Here is a 15,824-nt window from a genome sequence, read left to right as displayed (position 1 = left end):
TAACAACGTTACACACCTGGAAGGAGCTGAGGCACTGCTCGAACACCAGTCTCTTCCTCTTGCTGACGTCCTCGGGTGAGAAGGAGAAAACAGTGTAGTGGATCCCAAACAGAGGGATCAGGAGCAGGATGGAGCGAGCCAGGTGTCTGTCAATCACACAACATAACACACATTACATTATACAAAATGGACCTATATACTCATGACATCATCAGCAGTGGACCAACATCATAGAATTAGAATACCAATCTCTATGATCAAAATACTCATGACACCATCAACAGTGGGTCAATAGATTCAGACATCCTCAAAAATGTACCAATATACTCACGGCATCATCAACAGAGGAACAAACATACAGAACCACCTGGCATACCATCATGTATAGAACAGCCCAAAACATATGACATGATGAACAATAGACAGACTCTACTGTAGTAGATACCATTTCACACACAAAAACACTTATTGTGACTTATAGGTAAATACTGGATTCGTTCTCACAGTTTAAACTGAGTGATTTGTATGCTAATTAGATTTCCACGGGGGCACAGAAATCGACACTAGTTTTCATTTTACATTTTAACTAGCAGTTCACTGAAATGATCTTTTCAAAGTGCAGTAATAATTGTACCTTATATTAAATATATTGTGTAGAAAAATGTACCATTATACTAGATTATTTGCACAACCAATACCATGTGAGTTTTTAAGTGTACATTTGACCTTTTCGTACCGCAGGGAACAACACTGTAGCCTAAACAGACCCTTTTTTTGAGAGCGATAAATGTTCTTGGTAGTAAGCATGTATCTGGTGGCACCGCAGATAGACAGATGCACTCCCCACCAAGAGGTTCCACGTTTAAATCCCCAGAGCGTTCATGCACACTTTACGTCAACTCCACGGTGTCCCCCTCCCAGAGTGCAAAGAACCTTAGACAACACCCTGTCGTTCCCTCCAAACATCGCTCCTGCAGGTTCATTTTCTACAACATCCGTAGAGTAAAACCCTACCTCACACAGGGAGCGGCGCAGGTCCTAATCCAGGCACTTGTTCTCTCCCGTCTGGACTACTGCAACTCTCTGTTGGCTGGGTTCCCCGATTGTGCCATAAAACCCCTGCAATTCATCCGGTATGCTGTAGTCCTCCTGGGGCTCAAACTTCCCAAGGTCTCTAATGTCATCTTGCTCCTCCACATAATCCACTGGCTTCCGGTCAAAGCTTGAATCCACAACAAGACCATGGTACATGCCTACCGAGCAGCAAGATTAACAGCTTCCTCCTGAAGCTAGGACAGCAGAGTTCCTTTCCATCTTTAGAAAACATCTGAAAACCAACCTCTTCAAAGAGTATTTGAATATTATTTTTATATTGGATTCTCACTGACCTGGTGACACAGCAGGAAATTCAAGTAGTTACTAACCAACAGGTTTTGTGTTCAAATCCCAATGAATTAGCATACAGCAAAAACACCTTAATTTAGCAGAAAAAACACAGTAACTTTTTGTATATTTACACTATTTTCACGGCAACCAGTAGCTGGTAGTGTACCATAAAATGATAGAACATTTTAACAGTGCAGTTACCCGAGGTTTGTGTCTCTTTGTTAACAACAACTGGTGCGCGATCTCTAATGTTAAGGATGTCTCGAGTTTTTGCTCACTTGAGTTAGAATACCTCATGATAAGCTGCAGACCATAATATACTGCTCAAAAAAATAAAGGGAACACTTAAACAACACAATGTAACTCCAAGTCAATCACACTTCTGTGAAATCAAGCTGTCCACTTAGGAAGCAACACTGATTGACAATAAATTTCACATGCTGTTGTGCAAATGGAATAGACAACAGGTGGAAATTATAGGCAACAAGCAAGACACCCCCAATAAAGGAGTGGTTCTGCAGGTAGTAACCACAGACCACTTCTCAGTTCCTATGCTTCCTGGCTGATGTTTTGGTCACTTTTGAATGCTGGCGGTGCTTTCACTCTAGTGGTAGCATGAGACGGAGTCTACAACCCACACAAGTGGCTCAGGTAGTGCAGCTCATCCAGGATGGCACATCAATGCGAGCTATGGCAAGAAGGTTTGCTGTGTCTGTCAGCGTAGTGTCCAGAGCATGGAGGCGCTACCAGGAGACTGGCCAGGACATCAGGAGACGTGGAGGAGGCCGTAGGAGGGCAACAACCCAGTAGCAGGACCGCTACCTCCGCCTTTGTGCAAGGAGGAGCAGGAGGAGCACTACCAGAGCCCTGCAAAATGACCTCCAGCAGGCCACAAATGTGCATGTGTCTGCTCAAACGGTCAGAAACAGACTCCAGGAGGGTGGTATGAGGGCCCAACGTCCACAGGTGGGGGTTGTGCTTACAGCCCAACACCGTGCAGGACGTTTGGCATTTGCCAGAGAACACCAAAATTGGCAAATTCGCCACTGGCGCCCTGTGCTCTTCACAGATGAAAGCAGGTTCACACTGAGCACATGTGACAGACGTGACAATCTGGAGACGCCGTGGAGAACGTTCTGCTGCCTGCAACATCCTCCAGCATGACCGGTTTGGCGGTCGGTCAGTCATGGTGTAGGGTGGCATTTCTTTGGGGGGCTGCACAGCCCTCCATGTGCTCGCCAGAGGTAGCCTGACTGCCATTAGGTACCGAGATGAGATCCTCAGACCCCTTGTGAGACCATATGCTGGTGCGGTTGGCCCTGGGTTCCTCCTAATGCAAGACAATGCTAGACCTCATGTGGCTGGAGTGTGTCAGCAGTTCCTGCAAGAGGAAGGCATTGATGCTATGGACTGGCCCGCCCGTTCCCCAGACCTGAATCCAATTGAGCACATCTGGGTCATCATGTCTCGCTCCATCCACCAACGCCACGTTGCACCACAGACTGTCCAGGAGTTGGTGGATGCTTTAGTCCAGGTCTGGGAGGAGATCCCTCAGGAGACCATTCGCCACCTCATCAGGAGCATGCCCAGGCGTTGTAGGGAGGTCATACAGGCACGTGGAGGCCACACACACTACTGAGCCTCATTTTAACTTATTTTAAGGACATTACATCAAAGTTGGATCAGCCTGTAGTGTGGTTTTCCACTTTAATTTTGAGTGTGACTCCAAATCCAGACCTCCATGGGTTGATAAATTGGATTTCCATTGATTATTTTTGTGTGATTTTGTTGTCAGCACATTCAACTATGTAAAGAAAAAAGTATTTAATAAGATTATTTCTTTCATTCAGATCTAGGATGTGTTGTTTAAGTGTTCCCTTTATTTTTTTGAGCAGTGTATTTACCAAGAGAGTTTTTATCTATGTTATTCGTAGCTGTCTATTTACCACAACAAACCAAAGCTGGCACTAAGACCACACTCAACGAGCTGTATACGGCCATAAGCAAACAATAACATTTTAATGCAGCATTACTGAAATCTGTTTTACCTCATTTTTACCAGCATGTCACCTTTGCAACTAGAGGTGAAAAAACTCATAGATCACCTTTACACCACACACAAAAATACATACGGTACAAGGCCCTACCTCGCCCTATCTTTGGAAAAACACACCATAACTCTATTCTCCTGCTTCCTGCTTACAAGCAAAAACTCAAACAGGAAGTACTTGTGACATGCTCATTATGGAAGTGGTCCGATGAAGCAGATGCTAAGCTACATGACTGTTTCGCTAGCACAGACTGGATTATATTCTCAGATTCATCCGATAATTAAAGCTAGGGGTCCTGCTAGCAGGACACCTGTCAACAACATCCGGTGAAACTGGAGGGCGCGCAATTCAAATAAATAATCGTAATATTAAACATTTATGAACATACAAGTATCTTATATCGTTTAAAAGCTTAAATTCATGTTAATCTAACTGCATTGTCCGATTTACAATAGGCTTTACAGCGAAAGCATACCATGCGATTGTTTGAGGACGGCACCCCACATCAACATATTTTTCAACCAGCACATGCTTCATAAAATCACAAATAGCTATTAAATAAATCACTTACTTTTGAAAATCTTCCTCTGTTTGCAATCCCAGGGGTCCCAGCTACAACATGAATGGTCGTTTTGTTAGATAAAATCCTTCTTTATATCCCAAAAAGTCAGTTTAGTTGGCGCCATCGATTTCAGTAATCCACTCATTCAACATGCAGACAAAGGAGTCCAAAAAGCTACCACTAATCTTATTTCAAACAAGTCAAACTACATTTCTATTTAATCCTCAGATATTATAAAAGGAAAATAAACTATAATATTTCATACGGAAAGAAGTATGTTCAATGGAAATGTAAAATTAGTAGGCACGCGTCCTCTTCGTCGCGCACCGACGGACTGATTTTCAACTGGGACTCTGTACAAAAACTCAAAATTCTTGCTAGTTTTTGAAGGAACAAGCCTGAAACAATGAACAAGACTGTTGACATCTAGTGGAAGCCATAGGAATTGCAATCTGGGAGCTGGAATTACATAGGACCCATAGCTTTCCATTATAAGAGCCTGGGACCTCAAAAACAAAAATCTGGTTGGTTTGTCTTTGTATTTTTGCCTGCCATATCAATTGTGTTATAGTCTCATACATTATTATTATTTCTACAAACTGTAAAGTGTTTTCTATCCAATGCTACCAATTATATGCATATCCTGGCTTCTGGGCCTGAGTAACAGGCAGTTTACTTTGGGCATGTCAGTCAGGCAGAAATTGAGAAAAATAGACCCTATCATAATATTTATTAAACATTGAGGAGTTTACCACATCAGTCAATGTTTTCATTAATAAGTGCATCGACGACATCGTCCCCCACAGTGACCGTAAATACATACCCCAACCAGAAGCCATGGATTACAGGCAACAGCCACACTGAGGTAAAGGCTGCTGCTTTCAAGGAGCGGATACACTAATCTGGATGCTTATAAAAAATCCCTCAAAGACCTCCGACAAGCCATCAAACAGGCAAAGTCTCAATACAGGACTAATATCGAATCTTACTACGCTGGCTCTGATGTTTGATGGATGTGGCAGGATTTGAAAACTATCACGGATTACAAAGGGAAACCCAGCCGTGAGCTGCCCAGTAATGCAAGCCTACCAGAGGAGCTAAATGCCATCAATGCAAGCAACACTGAATCATGCATGAGAGCACCAGCTGTTCCGGAATACTGTGTGATCTCGCTATCTGTAGCCGATGTGAGTAAGACCTTTAAACAGGTTAACATTCGCAAGGCCGCAGGGCCAGACGGAATGCCAGGACGCATACTCAGAGCAGCTGGCAAGTGTCTTCACTGACATTTTCAACCTACCCTGACCCGGTCTGTAGTACAAACTTGCTTCAAGCAGACCACCATAGTCCCCATGCCCAGGAACGCCAAGGGAACCTGCTTAAATGACTATCGCCCCATAGCACTCACATCTATAGCCATTAAATGCTTTGAAAGGCTGGTCAGGGCTCACATCAATGCCATCATTCCAGACACCCTGGACCCTGGACACCCTGGACCCACTGTTGGGGCATACCGCCCCAACAGATCCACAGATGATGCAATCTCTATTGCATTCCACACTGTCGTCACTCACATGAACAAAATAAATAACTATGTAAAGATACTGTTTATTGACTACAGCGTAGCATTCAACACCATAGTCCCCTCCAAGCTCATCACCAAGATCAGGACCCTTGCTAAAGTTGATCTCAACTGAACTTTAGCAAAACAAAGGACCTGATCATGGACTACAGGAAACGTAGGGGCAAGCACGCCCCTATCCACCTTGATGGTCCTGTAGAGGAGCAGGTCGAGAGCTTCAAGTTCCTTGGTGTCCACATCACTAAGGAGTAAACGTGGTCCACACACTCCCACTCAGTTGTGAGCTTACATGTCTTTTTGATGAGCACAGACCCCCTCACGCAATCAACTTCGTGGAGATACAGAGTTCCCCTGTAAGCCTATTTGACGGGAAACTGTGAAGACAGCTATATATCTTATGGCCTGTTTCTGTTAATGAGTCTTTTATTAAATAATGTGAAACAATGTTGTGTCTGTTTGCTGCTTTTCATTTAAATCATGCATAGTTGTTCGTTATATGGCCTAAAATGTATTTGTCCATATTGGCAGATAATTATATATAGCATACTGAATTTTGATCAGTTATGAAAATAAACATTTCATGTGGAAAATAAAATATCTTATAAAAGGCCGAAATTTGGACGTTTCAGTTAAAATAGACTATTTGTCACATGATTAAAGCAATGAAAACATTGTGATTTTAGAGACAAAAAGAAACAATAGCCTATCATTAAAGGTTTTAGGGCTCTCACCGTCATCATCATTATTATTATTATTCAAATAATTCAAATTCAATCAAAAGGAACACCTATGTGAGAAGGCTGTTCATTGACTACAGCTCAGCGTTCAACACCATAGTGCCCACGAAGCTCATCACTAAGCTAAGGACTCTGGGACTAAACACCTCCCTCTGCAACTGGATCCTGGACTTCCTGACGGGCCGCCCCCAGGTAGTAAGAGTAGGCAACAACACATCTGCCACGCTGATCCTTAACACTGGGGCCCCTCAAGGGTGTGTACTTAGTCCACTCCTGTATTCCCTGTTCACCCACAACTGTGTGGCCAAACACGACTCCAACACCATCATTAAGTTTGCTGACGACACAACAGTGGTAGGCCTGCTCACCAACAATGATGAGACGGCCTGTAGGGAGGAGATCAGAGAACTGGCAGGGTGGTGCCAGAACAACAACCTCTCCCTCAATGTGAGCAAGGCAAAAGAGCTGATCGTGGACTACAGGAAAAGGAGGGCCGAACAGGCCCCCATTAACATCAACAGGGCTGTAGTGGAGCAGGTCGAGAGTTTCAAGTTCCTTGGCGTCCACATCACCAACAAACTATCATGGTCCAAACATACCAAGACAGTTGTGAAGACGCCACGACAAAACCTTTTCCCCCTCAGGAGACTGAAAAGATTTGGCATGGGTCCCCAGATCATCAAAAGGTTCTACAGCTGCACCATCGAGAGCATCCTGACCGGTTGCATCACCGCCTGGTATGGCAACTGCTCAGCATCTGACCACAAGGCGCTACAGAGGGTAGTGTGAACGGCCCAGTACATCACATGGGTCCAAGTTTCCTGCCATCCAGGACCTATATAACAGGCAGTGTCAGAAAAAAGACCATACAATTGTCAGTGACTCCAGTCCCCCAAGTTATAGACTTGGGTCTATAACCGCCCTGTTAATCTTGCTGCTCCGTAGGTATGTACCATGGTCTTGTAGTGGATTCAAGCTTTGACTGGAAGCGTGGATTGTGCCCTTACCGCACGGCAAGCGGTACCGGAGCGTCAAGTCTAGGACCAAAAGTCTCCTCAACAGCTTTTACCCCCAAGCCATTAGACTGCTGAACAATTCATAAAAATTGCCACCGTACAATTTACATTGACCCACCCTCTTGTACACTGCTGCTACTCAATGTTTGTTTGTTATCTATGCATAGTCACGTTGCCCCCACCTACATGTACAGATGACCTCAACTAGCCTGTACCCCTGCACACTGACTCGGTACCGGTTCCCTCTGTATATAGCCTCGTTATTGTTATTCTTATTGTGTTACTTTTTATTTATTACTTTTTATTTTAGCCTACTTGATAAATATTTTCTTCTTCTTGAACTGCACTGTTGGTTAAGGGCTTGTAAGTAAGCATTTCACGGTAAAGTATACACTTTATATGCATATGGCAAATAAAGTTTGATTTGATTTGACATTGGTGAGCAGGATTTCAAAGTGAGGAGAGACACATGGGTAAGTCTACCAATGGAAAACATCTGAAAACAAAAATGATTATGAAATTTGGACCAAAGAAATCCAATGTTTACAGTTTATACAACGTCTGCCTTTTCCCTTACATTTTAACAGTCTAATAAGTAAATTTAATATAGGACAACATCACAAAATCCATTTGGCCTACGTCGTTTCATGTAGTCTCATCATGATATGGAAAATGCGGGCTATTTCAAAAGAACAGATTACCATATCTTGAGTTGACTGTATAGGCTATTATACAAAATATCTATGAGAGGTTCAACTTTAATGCAAGGACATCTTTTGAGTATGTTGTGCATTTTGTTTTGAAATCAGTATTTGTCCATCTCTCCCATTGTTCCCATTTTTAATAAAAAAATATGCATGAGAGATTCACAAGACTATAACATTGGAATGTTGTAAAGTGCTGCCCTACCTTGGCTGGCAAGGACACCGATGAAGCCATTGAATAAAATTAATTTCAAGAAAATAAAGCTTTTGAACCTGTTTGAAAAAAAATGATATAGGCCTTTTTCTGCCTGTATAGTTTGTGCTATCCTTTTCATAACATACGAGACATCAAAATATTATAGAAAAACCTTGCGTGCTATCACAACAGCTGTTCACTTTACTGTCATTCTGAAAATTATTTTCTGAATCAGCTGATGATTGTTGAAACAGGGTTCAAGTTCAATGTCTAATTTCCCAGATCAATTATTATTATTATATTGATAGGAAAACAACACTGCCATTAATACAATGAAAGAAAAGTGTTTTATGTCACCCGATTTTGCAGTCAAATTTTATTAGAATGTATTAAAATGTTACATTCCAATGACGCCCAAAATACTGTTCCAGTTTTAGGAGATCATACTTAAATGTAAAATACTAATAGGAACACAAACTAAAGTATGCTGCTAATGAACAAGAACTAGGCCCAATTGATTACCTTTGAAACTATCCTCTTTGAACTGTCGGATCTGAATAAATGGGTTGGATGGATGGCTTCGATAGTCCAGCAATCAAATTGCAAGTCGTTCATATGCTAATAATCCAAATATTCTGCTTAAAAAGATATTGCACTGCTACTCTCAGTATTCATTATTCTTAGGGGAGGTCAGAACAAGCAATGGAACCCGAATGTATCCTCTGTGCGTGGAAGAAACATCCTGGTTCATGAAGGCTACAACACCGAATACGATGCTTTCGAATGCCAAGGTCGCATAACCCTCACTGATGGGGTTATCTCCAATTTAAGTGGAGAACACAATCATATCCCAGACAATGCTCAGATATGGATCTGAAAGGTGATGAATGGCCTGAAGGAGAGAAGCCTGGAAACCCGGAAAGAAACTAAGCAAGTTGTGGACCGGGTACACATGACTTGCCTGCTCTGCACCAACAAAAGAACACCGCGGCACCCCCTCTTTGAACTCGTCATCCCTGACACCTACAAGGGCAACAACGGAGAGCTGTTCCTCCAGCATGACAGTGGATCCGGGCCAGACAGAATTGTGATCTTCACAACCACACGCAACTTGTAGTACCTGTGTGACTCAAAGGACTGGTTTGCAGATGGAACATTCATGACAACCCGTCCTTTGTACACCATACATGGGTTGCATGGTTCCAACGGTCTTCATGTTGCTGCAAAATAAGACTGAGGTATGTATCAACGGTTACTATTGACGTTGTTATACTGAAGTGTTCAAAATGTAGGCGTAAACATGCAGTCCAGCATGATATATTTTACATTTTTAGGGAACATAGGCTTGTGCGTAAATGCGACGCTGAAGAGCCTCAGGCCCAACCTGAAACCAGACTCAGTCATGACTGACTTCGAGCCGGCGGTTTTTAAAGTCTTCGCAAAGGTGTTTCCTGGGACCCACAATCGGGGTTGCTTCTTTCACATGAAACAGGCCATTTGGCAAAAAGTACAAATACTTCCCAATGTGAGACAAAAGTACCTCAACAACATTGACTACCCACAAAATATCAGGAAGCTCGGCACGCTCGCCATAATCCCACCGACTGACGCACCTCTTCCTCCCTCCACCCCCCTCTTCCCGCTTCCCTGCTTTCACTGACTTTGTCACACCAAGGTTCAGATGAGTGAGTTGGGTCTCCAGTACCTGGCGTGCTGTGGCTGCTCTGTGTCTGACTCTACATGTGGTGCAAAGGAAATCATCACTGAGAGGTAAGAGAGATCAGTACTGACTAGCTGCTAGAATAAACTGAGAATGGAGGGATGTGACATGTGCACTGTGTAGTACAGCACGATATTGTAGGCATAAGAAATGAAATGTTAACATCACTTCCTTGTATTGTGGTTGCAGCACACCGGCCCAACATCAACAAGACCCTTTATTTAACTAAGTAGGATGCTCTGTCCGTTTTTTTCTTTGTCTTAAGTGTAGTGCTGCTGAGCTGCTGAACTGTAACTGGGCTATGGGCCCATCCTCCTCATCTGGGCCATGGGCTCGGCTACACTGGCCTGGCTGGCCATGCACCACAGTGTTGTTAACCCTATCAGTCCCAAGACCCCAGAAAAAAATTGGCTTTTAATTTATCTGACATTCATTTATCTGCATGTTCAACCCTTATATTTAGCCTCACAATTGTTTTAACATTTATTTTCAGGACATCCAGGGCTACAAGTAGAACACAATTAATTTGACATAACAGTTGCATTCATGAGTTTTATTGACAAATGTCAATAAAATAAAAAGGTCTGCCAAAACAAAAACCTGATGAAATGAATTTATATGAACGCTGTTAAGTACAATAATGTTTGCTCAGTGGGAAATGAATAACCAGCTAGTCAGTGACAACTGTGTGGAGTTCATGACAGCAACAATGTGAACTTATTACAGTATTATAGACATTATGTCCTGGGATTTCCTATGATCTTCTAACGACTTCTGTGTAGCTTGTGAGCATCATAGAGCAAAACATGTTACACATGCGTGTTCGTGAGAGTCTCAGCTATTTTAAATAGTTTGTAGCTCAAACAATTCTGATGTTTTTGTAAAAAAGACTCTGCCAAAGGCCCCTTCGGGATCCGCCCTTGTCTCACAAACACTTCTCTAGCTCAGCCCCCGTCAATGACACAGACTATTTGTTGGTACAAAGAAATAAACAAATCCAATGATACAACCCATAATTCTGTAGCTCAAACATATAATGTTTAAAAGGGGTTAGAAGTCCTAAATCCCGCCACTCAATGGGTTAACTGCAATGACATACATACTCACGGGTGGCCAAAAATAACAAACTAAAAGTCAAGCCCTCAATAGGCCATGCCTCCAACTCTTCTGATAGGCTTCCGCAGCTATGTCACACCCACTGCTATGCAATGCAAATATGAATGAAGTGTTGAAAGCAATTTAGAAGCTTCATTCAATAAAATAAAAAAATCACATTGATCTGTCAAATTTGTTATTTGATTCCAGACAAATTTAACAGAATAGGTTGCACGAACCAAAGCATAATTTTTTATCATACCAATCAGAAAAAGCATTTCAGATGAACAACAGTGCCGTCCCACTTTTTATAGTGCTGTACTAACCGCAAAAGAGAAAAACATCAATTTGTAATAGACTATATGTAATATAACAATTTAGAGGAGAGTGAAAGCCAATTACATTTTTCATGCAGTATAGGCAGCCTAGTATTGTTTCAGAAGGAGTGGAAACTTGACAATAAATATTACCATCTCAGCGGTGATGTCCATAAAACAACAACACAATTTGAGCGATAACTCCTTCTTGGTTTTATGTGCTGGTGGCTTGGATAGGGACTGGAGGTCCACTCCGAAAGAGGAGGGGAGAGGAGGAGAACCGTACCACTGCACACACTTTCATGGTGCAAAGCAATTCCCTCAGGGCGCAGACAGACGGCCAGGGAACTTGTGAGTCTTAAACAGGTTCTCGTCACTCGACACCGTTCAAGAGGCTATTCACATTGCAAGAGAGATGGACAAAGTCAGAGAATTGAAGAGAAAGATAAATGAGTGTGTCTTAACACAGATCTGACTGGGTCCGTGATTCGAATCTCAGTTCCCAGGAATTATGACTGTTGATATTTCATCATTCCATTCCACTGCCCTGGGGTTAAATGTGTGTGGTCACTTCACTCGATTGTGAAGTGTGCGCTGCACATTTCAACAAGCCTGCCTCTTTCTCTCTATCGCTCTCTCTCTCTCACACACATACACATACACACACACAAACACTAAGACAATGTGCTGTGCATGCACTAACACACCCCCAGAACAGCTGTTTTGCGCTGTGATGGTAGTCAGTGAAACCTAACTAGCCACACACACACACAAGGGGTAACTATGATGTAGCTCTGTTATATGAGTGGTTCAACGTGTACTGTTTAAATCAGTCAAAAGACGGACAGCAGTCTAGACCCAGAACGTGGTCAATACCGCGAGTCAACAAAAGGTTTTAAGGAACAGTCAGGTGGCTGTTATGGGTGTAAGATGGCACAGTGATGCTATCTGTTGGTAAATGTTAATTACTGCAACTCCAGTGTTTTTACCGGTGTGCTTGAAATACCCGGATGTATTGCAATATACTGAAGAAGACTGGTTACTCGCATCAATGCCTCTGTCTCGTCATTTAACATTCAAACAGTGGCTAGGCAGAAAGTCGAGTCCTGGAGGTTTCGAATATGGAGGATGGGAGGTTGATAGGCGTCAAGTACAAACAGAAAGTTATCACTCCTTTCAAAGGAGCCCTGCTCCGGAGATGAAAGCAAGTCACAGTTTTTTCCCCAGTCGCGTGGTGTGGAGCGCACGCTCCCTCTGGATGGAAGAAATCTACACGATTCCACTTCCAGTCACTTTAACCGACCCAGCATTCCCAACCTCTTCTCCACTCAATCTGACAGTTCATATGGATCTGCCAGAAGGCAAGGATCCATTCTCTCCAAAAATCTCACTCCCACCGATCCAGAATCATCTTTGTCATCAACAGGACGAGGCTAAAACTCAGCAGTCTTCAACGCACCTGTCACTGCAGTTAATTCATCCTTACTCTCGTCACGTTCAATTTCCTTCTGTAGCTCTTCAAAAAATTCAGTGTGATCCACCACTCCATATTCACTCAAAACATGTTCCACTTTTCTCCTTTTTTCCTGTCGTCCATCTTCTTCATCAGATCTTCCAGAAGGCTTGTGCATTCCCCCATTCCATATTTACTTATAATATTGTAACGATCCTGCGGAAACAATATTATTCACAAACAAAGCATGCTCATGCGCGGAAATCGCTTGAGCATGCTTTTGCAGCACAGTCGATAGCGCGCCGGACTTCGGTCTTGAAGGTCGAGGGTTCGAAACCTGCTCCCTGCCGTTTCATTACAATATGTTCCACTTTTCTCATTTTTTTCCTATCCGCGTTTTAAATGTCAACATTAAATGGGGTGATGTCAGAGTTGGGACGTCCCAAGCATACTCATTCTCTGACACTAGCACCTCTATTTCAGTGTCTGAAAATATTTTTTTTCTTAGCCTTTTTTGGTTGTGACATTGTATTTCATGGTACTGTGTTGTATATTCCATATGAACTGCAAAGGGATTGTATTCATCAATGGTTAACTCCTACCGGTGTGCGAGAACCATTGTTATGGTTATGTTTGATAAATCACGCTTTTTCTGTGAGTACGAACATTGTAAATTCAGTTTGTAAGTAGTATTTTAAAATTGTATCCATGCAATATTGATAAATGAGGCCCCAGGTCAGGTGAACAGGAGCTCGCAATGTTTTCAACTTCGGTACCCCAGGAATTGTTTATTAGGAAACATACCCCACCACCCAGCTCTTACCAGAAGCCCCATTCGATTAATTCAGAATATGGAGAAGCTGTCTGGTTAAATAGCAGAAATGAGTGTATAGTCTGAAAGCCATGTCTCATTTGATAAAATCTGTTGTGTTATGTCATTACCTGTTAGAGTAAAGTATACAGTTGAAGTCAGAGTTTACATACACTTAGGTTGGAGTCATTAAAACTAGTTTTTCAACCACTCCACAAATTTCTTGTGAACAAATTATGGTTTTGGCAAGTCGGTTAGGACATCTACTTTGTGCATGACACAAGTAATCTTTCCAACAATTGTTTACAGACAGATTATTTCACTTATAATTCACTGTATCACAATTCCAGTGGGTCAGAAATTTACATACACTATGTTGACTATGCCTTTAAACAGCTTGGAAAATTCCAGAAAATTATGTAATGGCTTTAGAAGCTTCTGATAGGCTAATTGACACAATTTGAGTCAATTGGAGGTTTACCTGTGGATGTATTTCAAGGCCTACCTTCAAACTCAGTGCCTCTTTGCTTGACATCATGGGAAAATCAAACGAAATCATACCTCAGAAAAATATTGTAGACCTCAACAAGTCTGGTTCATCCTTGGGAGCAATTTCCAAACGCCTGAAGGTACCACGTTCATCTGTACAAACAATAGTACGCAAGTATAAACACCATGGGACCACGCAGCCGTCATACCGCTCAGGAAGGAGACACTTTCTGTCTCCTAGAGATGAATGTATTTTGGTGCGAAAAGTGCAAATCAATCCCAGACCAATAGCAAAGGACCTTGTGAAGATTCTGGAGAAAACAGGTACAAAAGTATCTATATTCACAGTAAAACGAGTCCTATATCGACATAACCTGAAAGTCCTCTCAGCAAGGAAGAAGCCACTGCTCCAAAACTGCCATAAAACCGCCAGACTACGGTTTGCAACTGCACATGGGGACAAAGATCATACTTTTTGGAGAAATGTCCTCTGGTCTGATGAAGCAAAAATAGAACTGTTTGACCATAATGACCATTGTTATGTTTGGAGGAAAAAGGGGGAGGCTTGCAAGCCGAAGAATACCATCCCAACCGAGAAGCACGGGGGTGGCAGCATCATGTTGTGGGGGTGCTTTGCTGCAGGAGGGACTGGTGCACTTCACAAAATAGATGGCATCATGAGATGGAAAATTATGTGGATATATTGAAGCAACATCTCAAGACATCAGTCAGGAAGTTAAAGCTTGGTCGCAAATGGGTCTGCCAAGCATACTTCCAAAGTTGTGGCAAAATGGCTTATGGACAACAAAGTCAAGGTATTGGAGTGGCCATCACAAAGCCCTAACCTCAATCCCATAGAAAATTTGTGGGCAGAACTGAAAAAGCAGTGGCAGGCCACGTGTAACACCTGCACAGGATCGGTACATCCGAACATCACATCTGCGGGACAGGTACAGGGTGGCAAGAACAACTGCCCGAGTTACCCCCGAATGCACAATCCCTCCATCAGTGCTCAGACTGTCCGCAATAGGCCGAGAGAGGCTGGACTGAGGGCTTTTAGGCATGTTGTAAGGCAGGTCCTCACCAGACATCACCGGCAACAACGTCGCCTATGGGCACAATCCCACCGCCGCTGGACCAGACAGGACTGGCAAAAAGTGCTCTTCACTGACGAGTCACCATGTGGTCTCACCAGGGGTGATGGTCGGATTCGCGTTAATCGTGAAAGGAATGAGCGTTACACCGAGGCCTGTACTCTGGAGCGGGATCGATTTGGAGGTGGAGAGTCCGTCATGGTCTGGGGCGGTGTGTCACAGCATCATCGGACTGAGCTTGTTGTCATTGCAGGCAATCTCAACCCTGTGCGTTACAGGGAAGAAATCCTCCTCCCTCATGTGGTACCCTTCCTGCAGGCTCATCCTGACATGACCCTCCAGCATGACATTGCCACCAGCCATACTCCGCATTCTGTTTGTGATTTCCTGCAAAACAGGATTGTCAGTGTTCTGCCATGGCCAGCGAAGAGTCCGGATCTCAATCCCATTGAGCACGTCTGGGACCTGTTGAATCCGAGGGTGAGGGCTAGAGCCATTCCCCCCAGAAATGTCCGGGAACTTGCAGGTGCCTTGGTGGATGAGTGGGGTAACATCTCACAGCAAGAACTGGCAAATCTGGTGCAGTCCATGAGGTGGAGATGCACTGCAGG

Source organism: Salmo trutta, chromosome 4 (assembly GCF_901001165.1).
Source record: "Salmo trutta chromosome 4, fSalTru1.1, whole genome shotgun sequence".
NCBI classification, from domain to species: Eukaryota; Metazoa; Chordata; class Actinopteri; order Salmoniformes; family Salmonidae; genus Salmo; species Salmo trutta.
The sequence above is the reverse complement of the archived record's forward strand: the minus strand, read 5'-3'. Positions refer to the sequence as shown.